Source organism: Notamacropus eugenii, chromosome 2 (assembly GCF_028372415.1).
Source record: "Notamacropus eugenii isolate mMacEug1 chromosome 2, mMacEug1.pri_v2, whole genome shotgun sequence".
NCBI classification, from domain to species: Eukaryota; Metazoa; Chordata; class Mammalia; order Diprotodontia; family Macropodidae; genus Notamacropus; species Notamacropus eugenii.
In genome coordinates, this window is record NC_092873.1 from 229,879,500 (window position 1) to 229,906,460 (window position 26,961).

General features: G+C 37.1%; 1 protein-coding gene across 2 annotated transcripts in view; it reads left to right on the plus strand.

The window, feature by feature from the left end:
* VTA1 (vesicle trafficking 1) overlaps positions 1-26,961 on the plus strand; it is a 123,172-nt gene that overhangs the window by 13,570 nt on the left and 82,641 nt on the right. The window lies entirely within an intron of this gene.

Sequence of the window (26,961 nt, forward strand, 5' to 3'; positions counted from 1 at the left end):
CAGGAGGTGATCGGTGGATTCTTTCAATATTTATTTTGCCCTCTGGTTCTAGAATCTCAGGGCAGTTTTCCTTGATAATTTCATGAAGGATGATGCCTAGGTTCTTTTTTTGATCATGGCTTTCAGGTAGTCCCCTAATTTTTTAATGTCTCTCCTGGATCTATTTTCCAGGTCAGTTGTTTTTTCCGGTGAGATATTTCACATTATCATCCGTTTTTTCATTCTTTTGGTTTTGTTTCGTAATTTCTTGATTTCTCATAAAGTCATTAGCTTCTATGTCTTCCATTCTAATTTTTAAAGAACTGTTTTCTTCAGTGAGCTTTTGACTCTCCTTTTCCATTTGGCTAATTCTGCTTTTTAAAGCGTTCTTCTCCTCATTGACATTTTGGACCTCTTTTTCCAATTGAGTTAGCCTATTTTTAAAGGTGTTATTTTCTTCAGCATTTTTTGGGGTCTCCTTTAGCAAGCTGTTGACTCACTTTTCATGATTTTCTTGCATTGCTCTCATTTGTCTTCCCAGTTTTTCCTCTACCTCTCTTACTTGATTTTCAAAATCCTTTTTTGAGCTCTTCCATGACCTGAGACCCTTGCATATTTATTTTGGATGCTTGGGATGCAGAAGCCTGGAGGATGGGAGAAAATACCTGTTCCCCAAGAAAGTAATCTTCTGTAGTCTTATTTTTTTTCCCTTTTTTGGGTATTTTCCCAACCAGTTACTTGACTTTTGGGTCCTTTGTCAAGAGTAGGGTATACTCTGGGGACCTGTAAGATCTCAGTTCCTCCAAGGTGGCACAATTAAGCCTGCACACTGGTCTGGGAGCCACCAGAAACTTCTCTGCCCAGAATCTGTGAGTAGTAGACTTCCCTCTCCACAACTGCCTCCAGTTCTGCCATGCCAGCCCTCAGGGCTGAGGTTCAGATCAGCTGCTCAATTCCCCCAGGGACTTTAAGCTAAGGGCTCCAACAGTGTATGTTGACTGCTGCCTGCTGTGCCACCACAGCCACCGCCTGGGGCCGGAGCTTAGGGGGGTCCCTGATCCCTTTTCGCCCAGCTGAAAAAGCCCTCTCACTGAAATGAGAGGTGTGTTTGTTGCCTGTAGGTTGAGGGATCTGGGAACCTCTGCTGCTGCTGGAAATTCTTCCCCCAAGGCCTGCTCCAGTCCTGCTCCTCCTGGTGCCATGTGGGTAAGGCTGGGCTGTGCTCCACTCCAGGTCTGGTGCAACAGACCTTTTATGTCAGCCTCAGGTCACCCTGGACTGGAAATTTCCTTCACTCCTTTGTTCTATGGCTTCTGCTGCTCTGGAATTTGTTGAAAGTCATGCTTTACAGGTATTTTATGGGCTGTGGGGGAAGAGCTAGAGTATGTGCATCTTCTACTCGCCCTTCTTGGCTCCACCCCTCAAACCCAACTTCTTCCTGTTCAGCACGTATGCACTTTATTTTCCATTTTAATGCCTTTATACTGGCTGCCTCCAGTACCCAAAATGCACTGCCTTATCTGCTGTAATTAGAATTCCTAATTTCCTTCTTTGTATGAAGCCATTCTTGCTACCCCACCCCCAAATGCTAGTGTTCCCCCCAAATCATTTTGCATTTATTTGTACACGTATTACATATACCTATATGTATACATGTTACTCTAATTGAATTTAAACTTCTTGAAGGCAAGAACTTTTCACTTTTGTCTTTATATCCACAGGGGCTTACAGTGTTTATAATATAGTAGGTCCTTAATAAATGTTTATTGTTTGATGCTTTGACATTTGTTCTTTCTGTTTGTGTGCTTTTATGAATCTGATTTCATCAGTGTGATTGTCTCTCTCCAGTGGTGATAATCCCCGCCCCCCTTATCTGTACTTTGTCATCTTATGCTACTCTTGTTCATGTCATGTCATAACTCCTTGTGGGAGGGTGGCAGAGGAAAAGAGGGAAGTTGATCCCAATGTTCTAGAGATATTTCTTCAGGCACTTTAACATTTGATGGGTACCAGTGTATCACTGAGACTAATGCTTTGATCTTGAAGCATGCCCAGCCCAACTGCTTTCCTAGTTATATTCAAGTTATAACATATATTTAAAGATGAACAGTCTATCAGTTACTTCACCAGAAAATATTTCAGTTGTCAAATTCAGCTAGCATCTGTTAAACCCTTATTACATGCCAGTGATTGTGCTAAGTGCTGAAAAGCTGGCTATATTCCTAGAATTCATTTGTAAGTCAGGTATTTCAATTCCGTGGATATTTATTGAGTTTATGTTTATGACAGTATGACACATGAAGAGAAGACATAGTCCCTACCTTCCCTTTCCTTGAGCAAAGGTAAAGAAATTGTTATAAATGGTGCTCATATTTCTGCATAATTCTACCAAAGTCTCTTTAACCCATATTGTAGGTGAAATTGTATTAATATGAGTTATAAGTTCTTCTAGTGCTCCTGAAACCTGACCTTTTCTGAGCCCTGATTTACGTGTTTAGGTAATAAACTAGAGACTATCTGTATTCGTTTATGGCTCAATTATATATTGTTTTATTTATATATAATATATATATAGTGTTATATATTGTACCTCTTTGTTCCCTTTAAACTCAAATTTAATAAGTTCTTAATGTTTTATCTATATGCATAAGATTGTAGATTTAGGGCTACAAGAAACCTTAGAGGACACCTAAGCCAATCTCCTCTTTTTACAGATGAAGAAACTAAGGCACAGAGAAGTTGTGACTTTCATATATAAACAGTTTTCATACATATGTATGTAATGTGTGTATATGAGTGTGTGTATGTACACATATTTATATACCTATATGAGAGAGAGAAGATTCTGTAATCTTAGATTTTATATTCCTATGATTTTAGAGTTAGAAAGGATTTTAAAGACTTTATTTTATAGACAGGAAACTGAGACCCAGGAAGGAAAGATAACTTGCCCAAGGTCACACAGGTAGTAAGTGGCAAAAGTGTAATTCAAATATGACCTTTTAGCTGCAAATCCATTGTCTTTCCAGTGTACCACAATGTTAGGAAGGTTTCGTTTTCTTATTACTGTCCTTTCTATGTTTTTTTTCAATTATCCATCTTCCAATCATGAACTGATAGTGACATATCTAGGATTGTAACCCAAATATTCTCAATCCTAATCCACCACTGTGCTCTTTCCACATATATGCTGTGTGTATTTGTGTGTGTTGTGTATAAACTTCTTGTCATGCTGTAATTTGACATCCTGTTTGAAGTGAAAGGAGTTTAGTGGAAAGAATACTGATTTGGGGATTTGAAGATTTTTACTTAAAATACTTCTTCTGCTTCTTACTATCCATGTAATTTGTATAAAACAACCTCTCAGGTTCTCCATTTCCTCAACAGTAAAATGAGGAAATAGAACTAGTTTAAATCTCTGTTGTAATTCTGGATTCTCTCATTTTATAAATACTGAAAGCCAACATGCATGACTTGAAACTTCTCTGGAGAATCAGAGAAGTAGGAACTGATGAGTCTCAAAATTGATAGGATTGGCTCTCTACTTCTTCACAGAGAGGATGCTTCTCTGGGACCTGAGCTGGAAGCAAAGAATTGAATAGAAATTTGTTATTGTATTTGTTTGGGCTTTTTGCCTTTTGCTTGTCAAAAAGAAAGAAAAGACACTCCTTGGTATCCTCCAGAATCTTAAAAGTATTTCTGAGAATTACATTCCTTTTAATTTTGTTATAGATTATCACTGCTTTATACAAATTTAAAATCTTGACTTACTATTCTTTTGCTTGGAAAAATCCTCTAGGGGGCAGCAATGTTACAGTAAAGGACTTTGGTTTTAAGGAGTTTGTATAAACATCCAAATTAACAAGGTAGTCTCTATTTTACTTTTTTACAATGTCAAATGATTAACCATAGATTATCTACTTTGGCAGTGTTGTAATATAGAATATATCTCCAGGTATATTTTTGTAATAAAATAGAATTTTTGTAACTAAACATAATCTCAGAAATTTTAAAATTAGATGTAAATTTTAGGTGGCTTTTTTGTTGCGATTAAGAAAAAAATTGTTAAATTTCTCCAATCTCCAGTGCCATGATGATAAATTACATTACTGTTCTAGTTCTTTCTCTGTCAGTTATTTCCTGTTTATCTTTTATATAACTTGTTTTTCAGTAGACTCTTTGCCACTCTATTTGGAGTTTTCTTGGCAGAGATACTAGAGTGATGGAAACTGAGTTAAACATGGTTTGGTGACATACCCAGAGTCACACAGCTAGTAATTGTCTGAAGCCATATTTGAACTCAGGAAGATGAGTCTTCCTGACACTAGGCCTGGCACTCTATGCACTGTACCACCTAACTGCCCTTGTATATAAACTTGTTTTACATATATTTGTTTGCCTGTTTCTTCTCCCATTAGATTGTGACCTCCTTAAGGGCAGGGACTGCCTTTTGTCTCTTTTTGTATTCTCAGTTTAGCACAGTACCTGGCAAATAGTAGGTGCTGAATAAATGATTGATTAATTGAGTGTTGTACACTCTCAGGGGTTCTTAACCTTTTGTGTCATGAACTCCTGGCATTCTAGACCCCTTCTCAGAATTTTTTTTTTTTAATATATAAAATGAAATGCATAGGATTACAAAGAAAACAAATGGAAATACATCTATAAAGTTTTTAATTTGTGGGTCCTGGGTTAGGAACCCTGCCTCTAGAAAGTTGCATCTGCTGCATAGGAAAAAGAATTGGTGGAAGTGGGGGCGGAGCCAAGATGGCGAAGTAGAAAGACGCACATACACATAGCTCCGAACACACAAACCACAGAACGGCTAGAGGGGACCAAGCCAGGGCGAATTCTGCACCCAGAGACCACGGAGTATTGGAGCGAGGGAGATTTCTGCTCCGGAGAGACCTGCGGACCTCTCGCGGGGAGTCCTTTGCGCCGCGGACTGGGCGCCGGTCGGGGAGCGGAGTGTGGCCCTGCCCCGGCTGCGACACTGAGGGGAGGAGATCCGAGAGGGCTACGGGGACGGGATCTTCAGCGGCCACGTGGGTCCCCCCACCCACAGAGGGACCTGCAAACCTCTCGCAAAAGGTCCGTCACGCTGCAGATGCAGAGCCCAGCCCGGACCTGCGGTGGCGGCGGCCACGGCTCCAAGAGGCACAGATCTGAGAGGGCTCTGGAGGCGGGATCTTCAGCGGCAGCACGGGCCCCCCCCACCAACAGGTGACTGACGGGGGTGGGTGAGAGAGTCTCTTTGGCGGGTTGAGAGGGGAGTGGGGTGCCCCCAAGGCTCGGGACCCCCGGGAGGTGGGGGCTGAGAGGCGGCTGCGGACGGGGCTCCCCAAACGGGCAGGAGCCTGGATCCATTGTGGAAGGTCTGTGCATAAACCCCCAGAGGGAACTATGCCTGAGAGGCGGCCCTGCCCCTGACCACCTGAACTTAATTCTCACACTGAAAAGCAGCCCTGCCCCCGCCAAAAATCCTAAGACAGGAAGCAGCATTTGAATCTCAGTCCCCAAACGCTGGCTGGGAGGACCAGGAGGCGAGGTGGGTGTGAGGAGAACATTCAGAGGTCAGGCCACTGGTTGGAGAAAATGCCAAGAAAAGGGAAAAGAAATAAAACTATTGAAGGGTACTTTATCGGAGAAAAGACACTTCCTCCCTTCCTTTCTGATGGGGAGGAACAATGCTTGCCATCAGGCAAAGACACAGAAATCGAGGATTCTGTGTCCCAGCCCACCCAATGGGCTCGGGCCATGGAAGAGCTCAAGAGGAATTTTGAAAATCAAGTTAGAGAGGTGGAGGAAAGACTGGGAAGGGAAATGAGAGGGATGAGGGAGAAGCATGAAAAACAGATCAGCTCCCTGCTAAAGGAGAACCAAAAAAATCTTGAAGAAATTGGCACCTTGAGAACTAGCCTAACTCAGCTGGCAAGGGAGGTGCAAGGGGCCAATGAGGAGAAGAATGCTTTCAAAAGAAGAATTAACCAAATGGAAAAGGAGATTCAAAAGCTCACTGAAGAAAATAGATCTTTCAAAACTGGAATGGTACGGATGGACGCTAAGGACTTTATGAGAAAGACAGATATCTCAGAACATACCGCGCAGATTCGAAAAATGGAAGATAATGTGAAATATCTTATTGGAAAAACAACTGACCTGGAAAATAGAATCAGGAGAGACAATGTAAAAATTCTGGGACTACCTGAAAACCATGATCAAAAAAAGAGCCTAGACATCATCTTCCATGAAATTATCAAGGAAAACTGCCCTGAGATTCTAGAACCAGAAGGCAAAATAAATATTCAAGGAATCCGCAGAACACCGCATGAAAGAGATCCAAAAAGAGAAACTCCTAGGAGCATTGTGGCCAAATTCCAGAATTCCCAGGTGAAAGAGAAAATATTGCAAGCAGCTAGAAAGAAACAATTCAAGTATTGTGGAAATACAATCAGGATAGCACAAGATCTGGCACCCTCTACATTGAGGGATAGAAGGGAATGGAATAGGATATTCCAGAAGTCAAAGGAACTAGGACTGAAGCCAAGAATCACCTACCCAGCAAAACTGAGTATAATACTTCAGGAGAAAAAATGGTCTTTCAGTGAAATAGAAGACTTTCAAATTTTCCTGATGAAAAGACCAGAGCTGGAAAGAAAATTTGACTTTCTAATACAGGAATGAAGAGAACCATGAAAAGGCGAACAGCAAAGAGAAATCATAAGGGACTTACTAAAGTTGAACTGTTTACATTCCTACATGGAAAGACAATATTTATAACTCTTGAAACATTTCAGTATCTGGGCACTGGGTGGGATTACACACACACACACATGCACACACGCACACATACAGAGAGACAGAGTGCACAGAGTGAATTGAAGAGGATGGGATCATATCTTAAAAAAAAAATGAAATCAAGCAGTGAGAGAGAAATATTGGGAGGAGAAAGGGAGAAGTTATATGGGGCAAATTATCTCTCATAAAAGAGGCAAGCAAAAGACTTATTAGTGGTGGGATAAAGAGGGGAGGCAAGAGAAAAACATGAGGTCTACTCTCATCACATTCCACTAAAGGAAAGAATATAATGCACACTCATTTTGATAGGAAAACCTATCTCATGATACAGGAGAGTGGGGGACAGGGGCACAAGCAGGGTCAGGGGGAGGATGGAGGGGAGGGCATGGGGAGGAGAATGCAATACGAGGTTGACACTCATGGGGAGGGAAAGGACCATAAGAAAATAGAAGTAAAGGGGGACAGGATAGGATGGAGGGAAATATAATTAGTCCTATACAACACAACTAGTATGGAAATCATTTGCAAAACTAAACAGATATGGCCTATATTGAATTGCCTGTCTTTCAAGGGGAAGGGGTAGAGAGGGAGGGAGCTAAGGAGGTTGGAACTCAAAGTGTTAGGACCAAATGTAATGTTCTTACCACTGGGTAACAAGAAATACAGGTTAAGGGGTCAAGAAAGCTATCTGGTCCTACAAGACAAAAGAGAAGACGGAGACAAGGGCAGGGAGGGAGAATAGAGGAGAGAGCAGATAGGTCACAGGGGCAATTAGAAAGCTCGGGTTTGGGGGGGGAGGGGAGAAAAGGGGAGAAAATTTGTAACCCAAAATTGTGTGAAAATAAATGTAAAAAATTAATTAAAAAAAAAAAGAATTGGTGGAAGTAATGATACCTGTGAATTTATATGATGCTTTGCATTAAAGTAGAAAGCATTTTTTAAAAAGAGAGAGCAGCTGGTGATTTGTTAGGCATGTTGAAGAGAACACTGTTTTGAATGTGGGTTGGATTAAACGACCTTCTGAGATTCCTTTCAACTGTATTACAGCTTGATTTGTGGCCCTCTCCCATTGGGGGTTTCAGTTTTGGGGGAGAAAATAGGCAAAACTTTCCTATGCTGTGTAACATGGTGGGTAAGTGCTCAGTAAGAGAAGGGTTGAGTATAGTACATCCTGATGATTTTCCAGCACGATAAAAGGAAGGACTCAAACCTGAATCTGTGCATTCACTTGTTAACACTAGCACACCCACATATACATATGCATTCTTTGTACTTATATCACTCTTATTTTGCTGATGTCATGATAGATTTTATGTAACCTTGAAAACTGAATTAATAAAAACTTTATTTCATATGGTGTGCATCTAAGGGAAAATCTGTACAGTCAGAAAACAGGTCCGCCTGGTCAAGTGACAAACTACTACAGGATTCTATCTGAAGAACTGATTCCCAGAATTGTCTGAGAGCAAATAGCGAAGGACCTGTCTGTCATCCTCTACCAAGAATCTTGCCAGAGGATCAGGAACACTGATGAAGGGTTTTGATGGATGAGACAATATGTGTTATTACATCTCCCATTTAGTAGGGTGGGGCAATTATTCAGAGGGTTAGGAAAGCTGAACTGGAAGAAACTACTGTTCTCACTTAGAAAGATGGCATAAAGGTGGTACAATGGATAGAGTGCCAGGCCTGCAGTCAAGAAGACTCATCTTCCTGAGGTCAAATCCGGACTCAGATACTTATATAGCTGTATGACCCTGAACAAGTCACTTAACTCTGTTTGCCTCAGTTTCCTCACTTGTAAAATGAACTAGAGAAGAAAATGGCCATCCCCTCTGAAGCCTTTGCCAAGAAAACCCCAAATAGGGTCAGAGTGAGACAAATGAAATTACAGAACAACAACAAACATTTGAAAAGGCCATTCCCAAAGAATTCGAAGGAATTAACAGAAGGAATCAGATTAATTTAATTACTTTGTTATATCATGGGGAGATGAAAAACTGAAGATAATATTTAAAACTCCCTCATGTTCATTTTTATAAAGCTCTTAGCCTGGCACTTAAAGCCCAGTTACCTTTCCCTTCTTGTTTCACGTTAACCTATTCAAGATCTCTCTGTTCCAGTCAAACTGTGTGATCCTGCTTTATGAAACATTTCAGATGCTGCTTTTTGACCTCGCTTATATTTTGTAGCTCAGGTGAAACCTGCAGCACATGAGGCCTTTCTTAATCTCCTCCCTGACCCCACCTACCTTAACTGTTAGTGCTCTCTTCCTCCTAATGTTACTTTATAGATATTTTATATTTAGTTATCTGTGTGAATGTTACAATGTAAAGTTTTCAGGGGCAAGCACAAGCAACTGGGGGCAGGGGGGATGAGAAGAGATTTTCTATAGGAAGTGACATTTGAGGTGAATTTTAAAGAAAGTTAGATAATATACTGGGCAGATATGAAAAATGAGTACGTTTCAGGGATGGGAGACAGTCTGAGCAAAGCTCTGAATACATTTCAGGCATGGGGAACAGTGTGAGCAAAGGCACTGAGGACTTTGGAATACCATGTGTGGGAAATAGCAAGTAGGCCAGTTTGTTTGAAATGTAGAGTCAGTCAATCAGTTATTAAGCACCTACTATGTACAAGGCATTGTGCTAAGCATTGGGAATGCATAAAGAGGCTAAAGACAATCCCTGCCCTTAAGGAGCTCACAATCTAATGGAGGAGGCAATAAGCAAACAAATATGTAAAAAGCAAGTTATATACGGAACAAATAAATAATTAACGGAGGGAAGGCACTAGAAGTAACGTGTTGGTGAGGACTTCCTATAGATGGTGGGATTTTAGTTGGAACTTAAAGGAAGTCAGGGAGATCAGTAGTTAAGAGTTTTCCAGGAATAGAGGACAGACAGAGAAGATGGAGTGTATTGTGTAAGAAACAGTATCACTGGATCAAAAAGTATGTGATGGGGAGTAAAGTGTAAGAGGACTGAAGAGGTAGGAGGGGGATTAGGTTAGGGAGAGTTTTGAATGCCAGAATGAACATTCTGTATTTAATCTTGGAGGTGATAGGGAGACAGTGGAGTTCATTGAGAAGGTGAATGATATGCTTTGACCTGCACTTGAGGAAAATCACTTTGGTGGCTGAATGGAAGATTAGTGGAGAGAGACTTGAAGCAGGCACACCCCTCATCAGGCTATTGCAGTAGTCCAGATATGAGGTGATAAAGGCCTGTACTCTAGTGGTGGCAGTGTCAGAAGAAATGAAGGATCGTATTTGAGAGATGCTGCAAAGGTGAAATTGACAGACTTTGGCAACAGATTGGGGATGGGAAGTAGTGAGAGATAATAAGTCAAAGATGACACCTTAGTTGTGAGGCTTAGGAAGGTGGTGATTCCCTCTACCATAAAAGGGAAGGGAGGAGGTGGGGGAGGGCTTAAGGGGAAAGATACTGAGTTTTGTTTGGGATATATTGAGCTTAAGATGTCAACTGAACATCCAATTTCAGATGTGTGAAAAGTGGTTGGAGATGTAAGATTGGAGGTCAGCAGAGAGGTTAGGGCCGGAAAGGTAGACTTGAGAATCATCAGAAGAGAAAAGGTAGTTAAATCCATGGGAGGTGAGATCATCAAGTGAAGTAGTACAGAGGAAGAAGAGAAGAGGGTCCAGGACAGAACCCAAGAGACGTATAAGAAGGAATGATCTAGTTGAGGATCTAGCAAAGGATACTGAGAAGGAACTGCCAGATAAGTAGGAGGAAAACCAGGAGAGATGTGTCCCAAAAACCTAGAGAGAAGAGATTTATTATCAAGGAGGTGAGAATGATTTGCAGTGTCAAGAAGTCAAAGAGAAGTTAAGGAGAATGAGGATTGAGAAAAGGCCATTGGATTTGGCAACTAAGAGATCATTAGTAACTTTGGAGAGAGTACTTGAAAGTGCTTGAAAGTTTTCAGTAAGCCTAGAAAGGCAGGCTGGAATCAGATTGTAAAGGTCTTTAAAAGCTTTGTAGTTTACACATGATAATCACTGACTAGCTCTATGACATTAGACAGATCACATGACCTCTCTTAATCTCTTTCTTCATCTGTTTTTCTTGTTTTATTTTTCTTTTTAACAAAAATGAGAGGGGCTTACCCTCGATAAGGCCCTGGCCCTTGAGGTGGCTATATTAGTGAGGTAGAAGAGCATGCAGTCTAATAAATGTTGACACATAGTTAGCATATATAGAACAATTTACAAGGCCTGTATTAATACACATATTGTTATACTATTCTTTCATAGATTTGAATATTTAAATGCTTTCTAAGTAAGTGGGGAGAGGGGACAAGTCACAGAAGTTCAAGACAGAAATAAGCATTAAAAAAAGATTTATTTCATTTGGGGAAGAAAACTTGATATGAGGTCCGAAAGTATGAAGGGATATTCAAAAAGTCTTAGTGTGGATTCAAATTACTAAAGCTTCAAACTGCACTAAAATTTTGGGACATCCGATGGTTGTATGGTTAAAGTATGTAAGAAGTTAAGAATCACCATACTAGGTTAGGTCACTCAGTATCTTGAGCCAGCCTGTGATTCTGAAGAACATTTTCTGGATGAGAATTCTTTTCCTTTGTCATGTTAGCTTAAAAAAATTAAAAATGAAATCTTCTCAGCTAAGGATCTCTTGTCTCCTACTTCACCCAGTAAATTGATACTGTTTGCTGAGAACTCATACTCCCCTCCTCATCTCAGATCATCTAGACATTTTCCTATTGTCTATTTCCTCACTTTGGTCTCAGATAAAGAGGTGGCCATTCCCCTTGCCAAGGCAAATCTCTGTGTGCACTCTTAATAACATCCCTTTGCTTTTTCTACAGAAAATTCTTCCCCTGTCATCCCAACTCTCTTATCTTCAGTTGCTCCCTATGTACCAGCTCTTTCTCTGCTTACTATTAATACCTCTGTGTCTTTCCTATGTTTCAATCACCACTACTATCTATTATGCCTTATCATACCTCCCCTTCTTGGCTAACTTGGGGAAGCTATGTATATTCATTTCCTCCACTACTTCTCTTTACTGCCTTCTAAACCCTCTACATTCTGATTCCTGACCTCATCATTCAAGTGAAACTGCCGTCTCCTTAGTTCCAGTAATTTCTTAATTGTCAAATAATGGCCTTTCTTTAATTCTAATCCTTCATGACCTACTGTCACAGTTGACACTGATTTACTTGATCCCTGATCCTCTTGTCTTCCTAGATATTCTCTCCTCTTTGCTATTTTGTGATATGACTCTATCCTCCTTCTCTGACCACTCCTCAGTCTCTCTTTGTTGGTTCTTCATCCACATTACACCCCACTGAGTATCCCCCAAGGCCTTGTTCTAGAATCTCTTCTCTTTTCACTTTATACTGCCTTTCTTGGTGATCTCACCAGCTCCCCTGGATTCAGTGATAATCATACAGATTATGTCCAGTCCTAATCTCTAATGCATTGCTACAGTCACTCATCACCCAAATCACATGTCCTGAAGGTATCTTATTCTTCTAGGCAAAATAGAACTAATTAATCACTCTCAAGAATACCACTATTCTCCTAGTCATGCTGGCCTTGATATGTCATGATTAACTGTATTCCTATGTCATACTATTTCCAGCCATTCTTCAGTTACTTTGTTTTCAAGTCTTTACTACCATAAAAAGTGTTGCTGTGAATATTTCTGTTTATACTGGGTCATTGTATCTTTGACTTCCATGTGCTGTGTGTCCAAGAGCAGGATTTTGACAGCTTTTTTTGTTCATAATTCTAAACCGTACCCAAAACAGGCTAATTCACAGCTTTACCAGTATATAGATATGGTTTGTTAGTGGAGTGCTTCTTAAACTATGCAACAGTAAAAGGTTTCTTCTGAGCATACAATGACCAAAAATTAATTCAAAATTGTTGCATGCAACTTCACTGGAGCCTTGGTTCTGAAAACAAAACATGGACACTTTGCAATGTCCTCAGACCAAACAAGGCAAACTGCCCAAGGGGTCACAAGTGGAAAAAGTTTAAGAAGCCCTATCTTCCCACATCCTTGCCAATGTTGATAGTTCCTTTTTTTTTTTTTTTGGTCATATTTGCCAACTTACACGGTTTAAGGTGAAACAATTGTTTTAATTTTTTATTTCTCTACTTACTAGTGATTAGAGCATGTTTCAGTTTAACAATTTACACTTTGTAATTGTTCTTTGGAATTCTCTTTGTTCACACATATCCTTTGCACATTCTTTGATTGTTATATTAGATAAAAATATTTTTCCTCCAAAATTTCCCTTAGTTATCAACATAGATTTTATTCTTGCAAAGACTTTTATGTAATTTTGTCTTATAACCCTCTTCAGTTTCTAATTTGTTTAAGAATTCTCCTAACCATTGTTGTGAAATGTTCTTTCTCTCATTCCTTACCTATTTTGAGAAGTGATATGAACTTTTACATTCAGGTTAGAAATCCATTTTGAGCTTATTGTGGGAGTATTGGTAAAATGTTATTTGAAATAAATTCTCAAAAGCCAATCTTTGAAAATAAAAATTGCTTAAATTTTTTAAAATGCAGAAAAAAGCTTTTCTGTTAATATTCCTTGAAATTAAATATTTGTTTCTATTTAGCCATCTGAATTGATGAATTACAATACTAAAAGAAAAGTTTCAAAAGCCTCAAAACACATGTGGTTCCTATTTTTTTGTTAGGGCCATGTTTTTTATACCATGCTTATTGAAAATGTGACTGATTGAAGGAATTAGAAAAGGCAAAGAAGAAAACTAAGTTATTACTCTTTGCAGATGATATTATGATATGCTTAGAGAATCCTAGAGAATTAAGTAAAACCTACTTGAAATAATAAACAACTTTGGCAAAGTTGCAGGTTACAAAATGAACCCAGATAAATCATCTGCATTTCTGTATATTACTAACAAAGCACAAAAGCAAGAGATAGAAAGAGAAATTCTATTTAAAGTTATAGCAGACACTGTAAAATATTTGGGAGTCTACCTGCCAAAACAAACCCAGGCACTATATGAACACAATTACTAAAACACTTTTTGCACAAATAAAGTCAGATATAAGTAATTGGAAAAACATCAGTTGCTCCTGGGTAGGTCAAGCTAATATAATAAAAATGACAATTTTACCTAAATTAATTTACTTATTCAGTGTCATACCAATCAAACTACCATTTTCTAGAGCTAGAAACAATAACATCAGAATTCATCTGGAAGAACAGAAGGTCCAGAATATCAAGGAAATTAATGAAAGGAAGTCCTAGGGAAGGTGGCCAAGGCAAACCAGATCTCAAATTGTATTATAAAGCAGTAATCATCAAAACCACTTGGTACTTGCTAAGAAATAGAGGGGTAGATCAGTGGAATAGATTAGGTACTCAAGACACAGTAGTCAATGAATATAGCATTCTATGATAAACCCAAGGACCCCAACCTCTGGGATGAGAGTTCACTGTTTGACAAAAACTGCTGGGAAAACTAGATAACAGTATGGTGGAAACTGGGCATAGACTAATGCCTGACGCCATACACAAGAATAAAGTCCAAATGGGTACGTGATCTAGGTATAAAGGCTGATGCTATAAATAAATTAGGGGAGCAGGGGATAGTGTATTTATCAGATTTATAGAGAATGGAGAAATTTATGACCAAACAAGAGATAGAGAACATTATGAAATACAAAATAGATAATTTTAATTACATTAAATTGAAAAGTTTTTGAATAAACAAAGCCAATGCAACCAAGATTAGGAGGGAAGGAGAAGACTCGGAAAGAATTTTTGCAACTAGTGTCTGTGATAAAGGGTTCATCTCTAAAATATATAGAGAACTCAGTCAAATTTTCAAGAATACAAGTCATTCCTCAGTTAATACATGGCCAAAGGATACAAACTGGTAGTTTTCAGAAGAAGAAATTAAAGCTATCTGTAGTCATATGAAAAAATACTCTACATCACTATTGATTAGAGAGATGCAAATCAAAACAACTCTGAAGTACCTCATCACACCTATCAGATTGGCTAACATGATAAAACAGGAAGATGATAAATGTTGGAGAAGATATGGGAGAGTTGGAACACATTCATTGTTGGTGGAGCTATGAGCTAATCTAACCATTCTGGAGAGCAATTTGGATCTATGTCCAAAGGGCTACAAAGATGTGCATACGCTTTGTCCCAGCAATACTGCTTCTAGGACTGTATCTCAAAGAGATCATAAAAATGGGAAAAGGTCCCACATATACAAAAATATTTATAGCAATTCTTTTTGTGGTGACCAAGAAGTGGAAATTGAGGAAATACCCATCAGTTGGGTAATGGCCAACCAAGTTGTGGTATATGAATGTAATAGGATACTATTGTGCTATAAGAAATGATGAATAGTTGAACTTAAGAAAAACCTGGAAAGAATTATATGAACTGATGCTGAGTGAAATGAGTGGAACCAGGAGAACATCATACACAGTAACAGCCACAGTGTACAAGGACTGTTTCTGATAAACTAAGCCCTTCAGAGCAATGCAAGGACCTAAAACATTCCCAAAGGACTCTTAAGGTATAATGCCATCTACATCCAGAGTAAGAACTATGGAATCAGAACTCAGAATGAATCAGGCTATTTTCTCTTGTGTTATGTTTTATTTTGATTTGGTCTTTCTCATGGTTTCTCTCATTCATTTTAATTCTTCTATGCAACATGACTAGTGTGAAAATGTGCTTAATAAGAATGTATATGTGGAACCCATATAAGATTTCATGCCATCTCAGGGAGGGAAGGGGGATGGAGGGGGAGAAAATTTAAGATTTACGAAGTGCTTGTTGAAAACTGAAAACAAATTAATATAAAAGAAAGAAAATGTGACTGTACTCAAAAGAAACAAACATGTCTCCATATGACAGGATGTCCCAAAAGTCTGCACTAAGAATTTTTGAGATACCTTGTATTTTTGTTATCCGTCACAATTAGAAGTCAGACCATTAGAGGGGAAAAACATTGGTACATGGGCAAAAAAAATAAATGAAAAATGAGAAGTTTGGAGGAAAAAAAATTGAAGGAGCATTAAACAGAAAGTATAAAATCTTATCCAGGTAACAAATTACCAGAAAATTAGAATGGAGCCTACAGGACTTAGTGACTTCTTGAGATACAAAGAAATATTAAAAATAAAACCTTAAGATTAAAGAAAAGAATTAAATATAAATTATCTTCTATCAGAATCAGTTGACTTGGAAAACAGATAAAAAAGACATAATTTAAGACTCATCAGTCTCCCTGAAAACCAGAGACAAACATAAAACTTGGATGTCATACTTGAAGAAATCATAAATGAAATCTGTGCAATTTTCTTAGAACAAGAGTAAAGTGAAAATTAAAAAGAAACCAGTAGTAACATCCTGAATGAAACCCCAAAATGAAAAACCCAGAAATATTTTAGCCAAATTTCAGAACTTGTAGGTAGAAGAAAAAATACTGCAAGCATCTAGAAAGACTTCAAAAATCAAGGAATCATCAATCAAATATCAAGGAGTCAAGCTTACATACAAAATTGGCAGCAACTCATATAAAAGAGAGAAGAGGTAACAGATAAGGGTTTTCAATTAATACTATAATTTATGGGACAGTATAATATTCTTTTGTATGGACAGTTAATAAAATAGAGGGTTTTCAAGCAGTATTGATCAGTAAGATCAGAAATGAGTAGAAACTTAAAATGCAAACTGAAGAATCAAGAGAAACCTTGAGAGGTCAATAAATGTGAACAAATGGAAGGGGCCAAATGATGATGAAATGTTTGAATGCTAATAGGAATAGTAGAGACAAATGTCCATTTATAATCTCATTATCTTCAAGGGTCACAGGGAATTAAATAAGAGACTGATGGAAAGGAAGGTTGGTTTTGTTCCGTTTTGATGATCTTAAGAAAGAAAAATGAGAGAGCAAAAAGGAATAAACCAAGGAAGAAAAGAACAAGGGGATAGAACTTAGTATTTCTCATAATGTGTGGGAAGAAGAGTCAATAAAGATGAAGCAGGGTAGAGGAGCAGACATTATCTGGACCTCATTCTTACTGAACCAGACAAAAGTTGCATGCATACACACACACACACAGATGTAGAAATACATTAAACTTAACAAGGAAATAGACAAGGACATTGGGAAGGGACAAGGAATTTAAGAGGGAGGGTAGAATCACAAGCAGAGTAGACTTTACCTTTAGAGGCTGGATTATGTATGAGTGATTTTTAAAAAGTCAAGATGACAGAGTAGCAGGAAGCAGTGAGATGAGTTCCCATCTACAGAACTCCTCTAAACAGATCTAGAAAATGCACAAAATTTCCCTAATAGGGAAATCTAGAAAAAGTCACAGTGGGTCTTTTGTCCAGCCCAGGTTGGGATAGGGAGACATATGGGGAGGTTGGCTGATACTGGGGACTGGGTCAGGAGAAGAACGTAGTTCTCATGAGCACTCCAGTACCTTTAGAAGACCTGTGCACCAGGGCAAGAAGTCATCCCAGAGTCAGTCTCATATCAGGGCCCTGCAGTGTAGACAGGTGCTAACTGCAGGTTTGTCATGCATTACCCAGTTCTGGGTTACAGATCTAGGTTGGATTAAGAGGGGAATCTGTAACCATGGGGATGGCATTCCCAGGTAGTGAAGCCCCATGTAGGCCGAGAAAGGGAGTTGACAAACAAGCAGAAAGTGGTTTGGTGCAGAGTGGAATGTCATTTCTAGCTTCAGTTCCGTCCTTCAGAGGCATAACTAGGGCAAGAATCCTAGACTAAAGTGGAGCTTTTAGTTCTGTCATGCTAAATGAGCAGAACTAACTAGATAGTTTAGCAGCATTCATTTCTTGCACTGACTAAAACCAAAGTCAGGAACTTAAAGAGGGAGTTCATACCAAAGAAACAGCAGTCACTCTTTTGCCTGGGTAGCCTACTTTAGAAGTACCAAAAGCTTGCAGTTCCCAGCCTATCCTTTAGACACAACATTTTATTTTCCCAAGAAGGCAGCAACAGAACCAGCCCAGGTCTCCCCTTCTTGGCACCCCTCCCCCCCCCACAGTGTGGCCAAGCATATCCCTAATATGAAGTTTGATGCCTGGAAGTAGGCTGGAAGAATAGGAAAACAGAAAAGGAAAAGAATAATAATCATAATGAACTGTTATGGTAGCAGGAATGCTTAAGATACTGATGCAGAAGAAAATGATTACTCCAAAGCATTTACAAGTAAAAGCTCATTTACAACTTGGGCGCAAATCCAACTAGAATTCCTAGAAGAGATGAAGCAATTTTTTTTAAAGAGTTAAAATATTTTTTTTAAAGTGAAATAAGAACACTTAAGAAAAAACCGGAAAATAAATGAGTTCTATGGAAGAGCATTGGAAAGAGAATTAAGAGCTTGGCACAAGAGGTAGCAAACATTACTCAAGCAACAAACTCCCTAAAAATGAGAATGGATTAAACAGAAGCCAGTAACTCCATGAAAAAACAAACATTAAAATAAAGTAAAAAGGCTGGGGAAAAAAAAAAAAAGAAGAAAATGTAAGATACCTCTTAGCAAAAAAATTGACCTGAAAAACAGATTGAGGATGAACAGTTGTTTTTTTTAAAAAATTAAAGCACCAAGTGTGTTATCTGACCTCCCTGACCAAAAAAGAACCAAGACACCATATTTCAAGAAGTTTTCAAACTGCCCAGATCTCTTAGAATCAGATGACAAAGTAGAATAGAAAGAATCCACCATTCACCTCCTAAAAGAAACCCCAAAATGAAAACTCCCAGAAACATCATAGCCAAAATCCAGAGCTTCCAGGACAAAGAAAAAAATACTACCAGCAGCCAGATAGAAAACATTCAAGTACTAAGGAGCCACAGTCAGAATAATACTCTGTTTAGCAGCCACCCTCTTAAAGAAGCAGAGAACTTAGAACATGGTAATGCTAGAAAGCAAAGGATATGTCTGGTCTTATAGCCAAGAATAAATTATCTGGCCAAACTGAGTAGAATGCTACAGAGGGAAAAATGGATCTTTAATGAAATAAAGTATTTCCAAGCATTCCTTACTGAAAAGATCAGAGCTGTGTCGAACTTTTGAAATTCCAGAAGAGCAGTTTAAAGAAACATAAAAATGTAAACATGAACAAAAAAATAATAATTAACTAAAACTGATAATAGGGATTTGATACACATGTGCTCTTTGAGTTCTATTATCAGAGTTCATAGAGGAAGTCTAATTAGACAAGGCACTGAAATGGCTCTGTTATGTATTGATCTTAGGAGAAAAATGGAAAGAGAGAAGAAGAGAGAAAGGAAGGTTAGGAAAATTATTTCATATAGTTATGGTATACAAGTAGATATTTATAGAAAAAAAAGGGAGGAGTAGCTGACACTTCAGCCTCACTCTCATCTGAACTGGTTAAAGGAAGGAAGAATACACATACACATACGTCCATATATGGAGTTGGTTACAGCAGTATATTTCATTCAACAAAGAAATAGGAGACAGAGGGTAGAAGAAGGGAGGGCAGATTAAGGGAGGGATTAGTCCTAAACAAAATAAACTCTAAAGTTGTGCAAAAATATATATAGCTTTTGTGAAATGGCAAAGAATGATAATCTGAGGAAATGCCCATAAATTGGAGAATGGATGAACAGTAGTATGATGGAATACTTTTATGCTGTAAGAAATGATAAAGGGGATGATTTCAAAGAAATTTTGAAAGACTTGTATCTGAATTGATACAAAGAGAAATGAGCAGAGCCAGGAGAGAACAATTCATAAGACAGCAATATGATAAAAGCAAACAATTTTGAAAGAATAAGGAACTCTTGTCAGCATATTTACCAACCACAGTTCCGGAGGACTGATAATGATATATGCCACTCATCTCTTGATAGACAAGTAAAGGACTCAGGGTACAGAATGAGATAAATATTTTCTGTCTACAGCGTATTTGGAAATTTGTTTTTTCTGACTACATATTTGTAATAGATTTGTTTTTCTTTTGTTCTCATTGTATACCATAACTATATGAAATAATTTTCTTAACCTGCCGTTCTCTCTTCTTCTCTCTTTCCATTTTTCTCCTAAGGTCAATACATAACAGCCATTTCAATGCCTTGTCTAATTAGACTTCCTCTATGAACTCTGATAATAGAACTCAAAGAGCACATGTGTATCAAATCCCTATTATCAGTTTTAGTTAATTATTATTTTTTTGTTCATGAGGGAAGATTTGAGTGCTAAAGGGGAAGAAGATTAATTTTTCCTGATAAAAAGTACATATATATATATATATATATATATATATATATATATATATATATATATATATATATGTTATATGTATTTTTTAAGGTTGTTTAATAACCTGTGATTGAGGTCTGAGTAACTAGAAACAGGGAAAGACAATGTAGGAGAAACATATTACTTCAGTTATTGATTACTAATATTGATCACATTCCTTCTTCTCTCCACCTACTTCTTGTAAAGAAGGAGGCCAGACAAAGTGAGGGAAAGATATAAGATGATATGATGAAGAGAAATACATAGTTAACAGTCATAACTCTGAATGCAAATGGGATGAACTCACCTGTGAAGTAGGATGGATTAGAAAACAGAATATAGCAATATATTGTTTATAAATAACGTATTTGAAACAGATTTATGGATTTAAAAGGATGAGCTGAAATAGAATTTATTGTTTTGATAATTCATAGAGGGAAGAGTGACAGTAAAAGTAGACATCTAAAAAAGCTTAATAGGGAAACTGTATTAATGCTTAAAAGCATCAGAAACATTGAACACACACAGAATAGCATCTAAGTACTTAAAGGAAAAGCTTATTGGATAAGAAGGATAAATAGAAAGCAAAACTATAATAGTTGTGAAACCCATGGTGGTCTTTTTCCTATCTGGACAAAGGCAATAAAAGGAAGAGCAAAGTACTGAGGTTTAGACAGATTGGATTTCATGATGAGGATGATTTGGAAATATATAGGCTTAGGGAAGGATAGAATAATAGAAGAATATTTGGAGAATTTGGAGATAGTAGGAAATCAAAGTTATGGCAATCCCTATGTGTAGCCAAGGAGTAGAGGACCAGGTCACAAGATCACAACAATTGTAAAGATTGTGGAAATAGGAAGTTAAAGTATTTGAGAGAACATATATACATACATACATATATATATATGTATGTATGTATGTATATATATATATATATTGATGTCCCCTAGGATAATTGAATAGGAAAGGAATTGAATAGGAAAGCATTTAATCCCTTTTCAGATATGCTTCATAATTCAGCATCAAATGATATTGAGTAGAGACAATGAAACAGGCATTAAACTCTGAGAACAGGGAGAAAGTCCTGGAGGTGAGCAGAAAACAGCCACCAGGACTTCATTTGGATAATAAATTGAATAATAAATCCCAAATAAAGAGAAGTTGCTGAATGACAGAAGTAGGAAATTCTCAAAGTGGCAAAGGAGAACAAGGCATATTCAAGGGGAGGGGGGGAATGAAGGATATGGGAGGTCAACAGTACTGGAAGGGGTACCTAGAGAAAGACCATCATCTAGTAGGAATAAGTTCTTTGTGCCAGAAGATAAAAGGAGCAAGAGAACTAAAATGAAAGTTAAGTTTGATGATGATGATGATCATGATAAAATAGAATGAGAGGGCAAAGTTAAAAGGACCCAGTAGATCTGGAGTGGAACACTGGAATAGGTACCATTGAAGTTGCTGAAGAGGAACAATTTTGGAATAGAAAGAGAGCAAAGTGTCCTAAAAAGGAATTGCTTCTTTCTTTTTGGGGCAGGATAAAGAGCAAAAGGAGTATGGAGACAGTAATAAATAACTATTGTGAGTAAAACTCAGCCCATAGAGTTGAGAGCTTTAATATCAACTTTTCTGAAAAGGTTGCTTGGTATATCATTTCCAAGGTATTTTGATGATAACTCCTACTCCACAGTGTTAGCATTACTTTTGACATTATCTTAAATATAAAATTACCAATTTATGTTTTTTAAATCTAGTTTTTAAATTTAAAAAATCTGGATTTTATTAATCTTTTTATTTATGTGGCACAAGTGAAAGACATTTGTTAGGTTAATTTCAGTATAGCTGTTGGACCTATTTGACTCTATACTTCAATCAGCCTTTTTGGTATTTTGATATTATTTTATTCCTCAATACTTATTCCTAATGGTGGGTAAACTAATGTTTCATTATAGAGGTAACGCTATTTTATGGTGCTTTAAGTTGAACATGCTTTTCAGATTATTAAATATTTGTATAACTGCCTAACACCTAATTGAAATTGAATAGGAAAACATTTAATCCTTTTTCAAATATGCTTCATAATTCAGCATCAAATAATATTTATTCATAAAAGCAAACACTTTTACTTGGTGAAATTCAGTAAGTAAAATACGTTTTCCTAAATGATATCTAGCCATAAGTATGTTTATCCTGTTTTAGTGGTTAATTTACTGTTTATTTAAATGTTCATTTTGGATCTTCATTTTAATTGTGTTTCTTTTGCTAACATAAATTGCTTCTCTGTAACACAGGTCTGTACTAAAAAGATTTCTTTCTTCATAATTTAAAATTAATATAGAAATAGATTACATTTTTTTCAGCTAACTTAACATTGTTTCCAGAGCAGATAAAAAAGCTTCTTTATACTTTTTAGTAATGTATGTTGGAAAAAGTAAATTAACTTTTTCTCTCCCTAATAAAGATGTTGAGGAATATGAAAACTACTTTTTAAATTTAAAATCTTATCCTGAAGAAGATTCAACGCTTCAAGTGAAGGACTTACACATAGGAATATCGTCGTATCCGGGATGGCTGAACTCACAAGTAGTTTTTGCTCACTGCATTTAACTTTAGATAGTAGTCATCTATATTATAAAGTTGCCCATAAACAGGTAAAGAATGGACATTTAATTTTATCTCAGAGAAAAAAGTACAAGAAACTATATTAATTTCTGCTTCAAAAGTATAATTCGTTTTTTGGGTATATTATAGCAAAAATATGTAAGAACATTGGAAACCTAAATGTAGAAGTATTAAATAGGATGGAATCAGCTCTTTCTGTTTTTCTGCTCTCTTCGATACAAAGATGATTGTTTTTTAAAAGAGGGTACTTATAAAACAACAGCCCTGCTGCTGAGAGCTGATGCTGTTATACCAAAGTGTCTTATCCCTTCTGTTTAAAGCATATTCAAATAAAACATAATATAGCTCTCCATAAATCAGCCTTTTAAAATCTTAATATTTACAATTTCTAAATTTCTCTAAATGCAAGTATTGCTTTGGAACCAAAGATGTAGCCACTGAACAGCCAACAATAACTCCACAAGGCTGAGAAAAGCAGAAGATTCCAATTTTATAGTCCCCATGCTCTTTTGTTTATCTTAGGGAAGGAAAGAGGTACTAACAATTGTCTATAAAAGGCTTATGTTTTTCATAAAAAAGTATGGAAGAAGTGACAGAATACAGAAGACTGAAGAAATGAGAAAAACAGAAGAAAGCAGTAATTAAAATGACTCACATTTTCTCAGTAATTCTTACACCTTTTTGCCTCCACATACTCCTCAGTGCAGCACTACTGTCCTCCTTGTTGTAATCCATCCAAGACATTCCATCTCTAAACTCCAAGCATTGTCACTGGTTGCCCCCCATACGTGGAACTCCCTCCCTCCACAGCTTCATCTCCTGACTTTCCTAGTTTCCTTCATGCCCCATCTAAAATCCCACCTTCTACAAGAAGCCCATCCTAATCCAAACTTTTAATGCTAATATATAAATATACACAAATACACACATTAGGTAACATTTATATAGCGCTTACTATGTATCAGGCTCTGTGCAAAGGAAATGCTTTATAGTTATCTCATTTGATCCTCACAATAAATTTGGGAGGTAAGTATTATTATCCCCGTTTTACAGATGAAGAAACTGAGGCAAAGGTTAAATGACTTGCCCAGGGTCACATAGCTAAAAGGAAGGGGTCAGATTTGAACTTAGGTCTTCCTGATTGCAGGCCCAGTACTCTTCCAACTGTGTATGTGTGTGTGTTTGTGTGTGTATGTACTTATATGCGTATGTATGTGTGTATACATACGTACACAGAGGATACATTGGAGATAATGAACATATCAGAGGCATTAGCTGGGGAAATAGTGAGATTTTAGCAGAAATTTGAAGGAAGCCAGAAAGGAGAGATGAAGGGGAGAGTTCCAGGCATTAGGGAGAGCAAGGGAAAATGCAACAATATTTCACGATTTTCTTTAGCCTTGTTCAGTAGCATGTAAATAAGAGAGCACACAGCGATGGTGGAATACAAAGAAAGGTAAAAGGCACTCAGCTGTCAAATTGATTTTTCTAAGTACTTATTTGGCTATAAAATCCCATCCCGTCCCACCTACGTTCAGACAAGTCCAGTGACTTCCTGTTGTCTCAAGGATCAAATACATTATCTTCTATTTAGCTTTTAAAGCTTTCTACAATTTGTCCCCTTCCTAAACTTCTAGTCTCCTTAAATCCTCACCAGTGTACCCTGCAATCCAGTGAGACTCACTTCCTCAGTGTTCCTCACATTAGATATGCCATCTCCCAACTCAGAGTATTTTCACTTGTTATTGCCCATGCCTACAACTCTCCTCCACCTTTCCTGCCTATCCTCCTTCAAATATCATTGAAAATGCTATTTTCTTTAAGAGTGTGTGTGTGTCTGTGTGTGTGTATGTATATGTATATGTATGTATGTATGTGTGAGTATCACTGTGGCAGAAACACAGTAGGAACTTAGTACATATTAACTGACTGACATATTGATGTATTTGTTTATATCACCTAAATTTCCATATGCCTCTCAGATTCATCCCATATTAAAAAGATTTTTAAGGAAGCAAAAACAACAGAAAAAATAAGGAGGAAAAAGAATCAGCAAATACATTTTTTGAAGTGTGAAAATATATGTAGTATACCACCCCTATGGACCTCTTTTCTTTGCAAAAGATGAAGGAGGAGATGTTTTCTCCTCTCTTCTTTGGAGCTTGTTCTTTGTAATTTTATTTTGTAGCATTCACTTCTAGTTTTTATGGTGATGATTCTTACCATTTAGATTTTGTAGTCACTGTGTATATTGTTTACTGGCTCTGCTTACTTCACTGTAAGTGATTTCAAGTCATTTCATGTTTCTCTGTACTTATCATATTCATCTTTCCTTATAGCACAGCAATATTCCATTACATTCACATGTCCAAATTTGTTTAGGAACTCCCTAGTCAATGGACATCTGTGTTACAGCTTTTTGTCACAAAAAGCAGTGCTATAAATATTTTGATGTATGTGGGGGCTTCTTATTAATGACCTCTAAAGGATATTGCTTAGTAGTGGAATCTTTAGGTCAAATCTTAGTCACTTTATTTGCATTATTCCAAATTGCTTTCTAAGTTTATTGTACTGATTACAACTCCACCAAGCATGCGCTAGTGTGCCTATCTTCCTAAAGCTCCTCCGAAATTAATCATTTATTATCTTTGTAAATTCACTATTATGATTCAGTCATTTCAGTGATGTCTGATTCTTTGGGGTTTTCTTGGCAAAGATACTGGAGTGGTTTGTCATTTCCTCCTCCAGCTTACTTTATAGATGAGAAACTGAGGCAAACAGAGTTAAGTGATTTACCCTACAACACACAGTGTCTGAGGGTTAGATTTGAGCTCGAGAAAATGAAACTTACTGACTCCAGACCCAGTACTATATCCACTATGCCATCTAGCTGCCAGTTTACTGAATATGAGGTAAAACCTCAAGTTGATTTAATTTCACTTCTGGTATCAGTAGTGATTTGGAGACTTCTTTCAATGTTTGTTAATAGTTTAATATTCTGTTGAGTACTTCTTCATATACTTTTGCCACTTATTGCAGGGAAATGCCTTTTGGTTTCCTGTAAGGATTCTTGATCAAGTTATCCTCTTTCAGTTTTCCTTACATAATGTATTAAGTTTGTACTCTGTTTTTCTTTTAGTTTTTTTCTTTGTATTATTTGAAACAGAAAAATACATATAGTTTTCTGTCCTGTGTACTACCCTCCTGTTTCTGTGACAAATTACTGGTAGAAGAGTGGCAAAAAAAGATGACAAAGAATGTAAAGAATCAAAATTAACCTAGATTTTGGTATGCTAAATGTGAGTATACTGAAAGAACTAAATCATATCATTCTTTATATGTTTGCTATAACCAAGTTCAAAAAATAGTAGAAAGTTGCAACCAAGCTGAAAGATAGCTGATAGGTTCTCTAAGTAGGAGATAAAGAAATTGGCAGAATTAGCTTTATCATATAGCCAGAGCCAACAGGAAACATTTCATGGACCATTTTGCAATGTTCATGAGTGAGTACTTGGGAAAAAGCTCACTATGAAATAATTACACCTTGTTTATCAGCATCTGTGGTAGTGCCCAAATGATTAGGGCAGCATGTGAAAAACCCAGGATACTCCAAATTAAAGAATAGATTTCAATATTTGGTAGCTTCACTGATAAAGAATGGAAGGGAACAAAGCATGAAGACAAGACAGAAAGAAGCCTCATGCCTCTATAACATGATCATTCTCCTTAAAATTATTGGGAGGTCTTATAGATAGAAAATACAAAATAACATCACTAAAAATGAAATCAGTTATATTTTAGCAGATAAGAAAGACTTCTTACTCATATGGAAGTCATTCCTGAATCAACAGTTTATACTCAGCACACTTGTTGGGCAAAGATCACAGTTGATACAAAACTAACATAAAGAATAAAATGAGAAAAAGACTTTGAATTTGAAACAACTCTGATCTATTTAGTTGAAGCATTAGTGCTGGAAAAATGGGAAGTAAATGAAAGAACCTTAAATTGGATTATAACAATTTCATTCAGATATAATCAGTTGTCATAATGAGAACAAAAGAATTTAAGATTCAGCCTAGCAAACACTTGACCTTTCTAATAAAGAGATATATCAAAGGCAATACTAGCTTAATAGCAACTACATTGTAAAATCTTAGAAGTGGATGGTGGAAAATTATACTGAGTACTGCCTCATGAAATAATGAGAAGCAATGTCTGGAAAAAAACAGTATTAAAAAAAAAAAACCTTAAC